Genomic DNA, 4717 nt, shown 5'->3' on the forward strand with positions numbered 1-4717 from the left:
AGACATTTTGCGTCATTACTGACTCTCATGACCGTCATGACACGGTTAAACCGCGACAAGTGGTCGCTTGGATCGGAGTTCCAAGTATAAGCTGCCATTTCGGGCATCTTAAAGTTCTTGGGGAGCTCGGCTTCCAGGATGTGCTTAGCACATGGCTCCCGGTCCTCACAGTCTTAATCAAAGTCGTCCCCTTTTTGTCTCTGGGAGACTAGGGCGATATCTTTTAGGAGAATGGCGAGTTCCGCCATGATTCCTTCATTTAACGTACCCGTGGAGACCGTGCGCCCGTATCTTTTTTGGTCAAGGTGATTCTGGAGGTCACCTTGATTCCCATTTATTTGATTTCTCAAATCAACGGGAGGACATCTCTGTCCTCTTCTTCCTCTACCTCTATGCTCCTGGTGCACAAAAACGCTTTTTCGGTCCTCTCGATCCTGAGGGCCAAGACTCCCTTTTTGGAGCTTGCCCCTCTGCGGACCTTTCCCTTTAGGGAAATCTGAGCGGACCTTTTGCGGATCCTGCGCCTTTTTCTTTCGCCCAGGGGTAAAGGTAGGGTTTTTCTTTTGGTTCCCTTCAGCGGGATACCTTATGGGGCTAGGCTCCCTAGACTTTTTCTGTTGGGTACTAGGCGAGGATTCCTCTGGTTCCTTACCGAGTCAAGCAGTCATTGCCTTGGGATGCACGTGAATACCAGCCGCCTCCACGGCTTTTTGCATGGCCAGCATCACTTCTTGCATTTTTCGGTTTTGTGCTTTTTGGGCTTCGATCTCGGCTTCGTGATCGATAGCTTTTTGCCTTAGAAGCACCAACTCCGAGTAGCTACCTTCGTCGTAGGCGTACTCATCGAGGTTTCCCTCGTAGTCATCATCAGGAATTCCTTCTTCTTCCTCAGAACCCTCGGCTGCTCTTGAGGCTACATCCTCCTCATTTGGATCTTGAGCATCTTCTAGTGGGCGAGGTTGACGAGTACTTCTAGTCGCCACCATTTTTGTAAAGTGAAGTGTATTTTTGCAGAAGCTTTCTTCAGCTCTCAATGAAAGTACCAAAATGTTGACCGAGGTTTTCGGCAACCAATAAAATATTATAAGATTAAAGAGCTGTAAGAAAATTAGAGAAGGATTTTTACGTGGTTGGGGCGTTACTGAGCCTTAGTCCACGAGTCTATATTATTTATAGATGTATTTAATACACAGAATGTATTTGGTGAGTGTTTCACTCTTATAAATACAGAGAATGGTCTTGGTGAGTATTTAATCTTCTTGCTCTTATGTAGCCCAAGATTCTCGACCCCATTTAATGAGCTTTGAGGGGGTATTTATAGTGTTTTTGGTGGGGTGATCCCCAAAATTGTTGCACAAGTGTATCTGTAAGTATCCATAAAGTTGGGCATTCCCAATGAATATACCATGGGTAATGCATGGTCAAATCCCTAGGTGTTGTAGGGCTTTTATGTGGAATGTCCTTATTGTCTTTTGGCTGATGTGACACTTCACAGTGTAGTCGTCGATAGACTTAAATGATCATTACTTTGTAGCTACAGGTTGGGGGTTGTGCCGTCAGACTTTATTGCGTGTAGCAGTCCCAACACGTTTCCTCCCATGCGGCATTAAATGTGACTTGATTGCTCAGGGGAAGCCTGACACCTCGTGGAGATGCCTTAGTATTACTTGGGCTTCCGGGAGCGTATGGGACTCTCTATGTCTTCTCAGGGAGGCATATCCTGGATGCTGCCTTATTACATAAAGACTTACCAAATAATTTGAATGCTAAGCTGTTTGATCCACGTGTCCTTGTCTGGTTGGTCCACCTATATTGGGCAAAATTTGGGGCAACAGAAGACACTAGTGATTAAAATCCATTTTGAGTTTAAACAAGTAATGGATTGTGAAGATAAGAAACTAAGAAGAAAAGCCAAGAGAACTTTGGTTTAATCCATTCACATGGGGGAACCTAAAGTTTTCTATTACAAGGACATAAAAGGAAAATTTCGTTAATAAGTCTATTCAATGGACTTAACAAAACTTCATGTTCCTAGTATTATAGGTTTGAGTTTATCTAAACCTATGGCTTATGGTATACCTGGTTAATTACTTACTCTAATGCAAGCAACTTACTTTAGTAAGATGCTGAAGCACTTTTCTTTCCAAAGGCAATCTATAGAAGCTTCACAACTTCTAGGCATAGATTTTATTTATCTAAGGAAAAGTCTCAACTATTCCAGAAAAGATAAAGCCAAGAAAGAATTTCTTAAATCAACTGTGAGAGGTCTCAGATATGCTTTAGTATGCCTTAGACCAGACACCTGCTGTTGAGTGGGATAAATGAGTAGGTATCAGATTAATCCAGGAGAAGAACATTGGAAGTCAATCAAGTAAATCTTAAGATTAAGAAGAGGAACTATATGTTAGTCAATAAAGGTGTGTTTAAAACTCTTAGACTACACCACATCAGATTTCAAGACTTGCCTTTGTGCTAAAAAGTCTACTGATAAAATGGTGATTACTCTGGGGGTGGAGTAGTGATTTTGGAGAAGTGTAAAAACCTATTTGAAGTCTCTTAGTCTACCAGAAAGAGACTGAATGTTAAAGTTGCAGGAAAGGTACTTATTCAGTCTAAGGAAAGTTCTATACATTTGTGGCACCGTTCCAACTTGCCTTCACTCCTAGTGTTACTTCCTGAATAACCAAGAAGTAGTTGCCAAAAGTATAGAATCCAGTATCCCAAGAGAGTAGACGACATATAGAGAGGAATTTCACATTATCAAGGATTTTGTGATTAAGGAAGAGTAATGGTGGAGAAGAGGTTGTGTTTAATTCAACCTGTGAGATCCTATTACGAGGAGTTTACTACTATTACACTTTATTTGTATATTAAGGTGTTGAGATTATTTGAAATGCACATTTTAATTTATATTAGTGCAAGTGGGAGTTTATTGGGTTTTGTGCCATAAATAAAACCCATTTCAATATAATCAGATTTACTTATTAATAAAGATCAGAAATAACATTTTATGTTGCATGGTTCACATGATTTATTTCATGATTCTATATATAATGTGTGAATTCTATTTAAGTCCAGAACATATGAATTTGTTAATGATTATAGTGTTGTCAGCACAGTGGAATATAATCTTAATTATATGTTCGAAAGTTTATTCCCTGATTTGTCAGAACACTGGATTTAGACTGACATGGTATAATCAGCGATAGGTATTCTTACACCTTGGAAAAGTGTTATGTCCTTTCCAGGACATTGGCAAAGTTTACCAGTATCGAATGTATGGAGTATACATTGGAAGGGACCGATATTGAACTTTGATTAGATATATTAGAATTTACTGTAATATCTATTCAATTCAATATCACCTGTTGATCCTAGATCAAATGATCTTAATCCTGTTATGATTAGGTTCAATCTCAAGAGTGTTATTTGTGTTCTTTCATTTGTTCGTTAAGCCTACTTTTGGGTCAGGGTGATACGTACATTTTGGGAACATGGTAGTGCAATTGAGTGGGAGCGCTAACATAGATATGGAATCTATAGCTTCTATCTGGCAAATAGAGAGTAAAGGATGATTTCCTTCGAGCTTAACCAAACAAAAATAAATGGTGGAGTACTCATTTCACTTAGCTGAAATATCATTTATACAGGGTTAAGTGTTTTAAGGATAAAATACATTGTAGGGTGTTACGGTAATTTAATCCCTTTATAGTGTAAATCATCTATATAGAGGATCATTGATCACATAAGGATTATAACAATGGATTACTAATGACGTGTCTATATCGTGGAACATATAGAGCATTCTATATGATTGAGAGTGCAATTCCATGTTCTAAGAGTGGATTCAATAAGGAATTAATAAGTTAGGGAATTTACTTGGTAAATTCGGTTCAACTTATTGGAAGCTCGGTTATATAGACCCATGGTCCCCATACTAGTTGAGACCATACTGCTTGTAAGACTCAGTTAATTGATTCTGATTAATCAATTATAATTCTAAAGTTAGACTATGTCTACTTTAAGAATTTTCACTAAGCATGGGCGAAATTGTAAAGAAAAGAGATTTTAGGTTTATTTATTAATTAAGATATTTTATATGTCTAAATTAATAAATATATTAAATGACAATATTATTTAATAATTATTTTTAGTTATGAAATAATTAGAATTGGCATTTAAAAGGTTAAATTGGAAAATTGGCATTTTTGAGAAAATGAAAAAAAAATAACAAAATGGGAAAGTTGCAAAGTGAGGCCCAATTTCCTTATATGGGCCGCCCACTATGCATAGGCTTTTACCATTTTAATTTTTCATTATTTTAATGCCACACAATTCTAACCTAAACCTAGAGGGCATTCTATAAATAGAAAGTGTTGGCTTCAGGAAACTCATGACTTTGCACATTGTTTCTTTCAGAATCAAAACATGTATGCGTCCGGTTCAAAGTCTTCCAAGAGGAGTGGTAAGCGTCTGGCTACCCTTGAAGACGTCTCACTGGGTCCCGTTGCCTACGAGGGGTATAAGTCTCGGGCCACAGGATGGGAGGCGGCAGAGCTTCACTCCACCCTAACCTGCCCCCACCAGCTGGAGAACATCTTGGAGATGGCTGGAATCAAACCCTCAACATACGGGACGTATCACCGACCGCCCCGAGATGCGGAGACGCCCAACCACAACTATGGCGGCTTCAGGGCTTGGAGCCAGATGCACCTGA

Source organism: Cannabis sativa, unplaced genomic scaffold (assembly GCF_029168945.1).
Source record: "Cannabis sativa cultivar Pink pepper isolate KNU-18-1 unplaced genomic scaffold, ASM2916894v1 Contig7, whole genome shotgun sequence".
In the NCBI taxonomy this organism is placed as follows: domain Eukaryota; kingdom Viridiplantae; phylum Streptophyta; class Magnoliopsida; order Rosales; family Cannabaceae; genus Cannabis; species Cannabis sativa.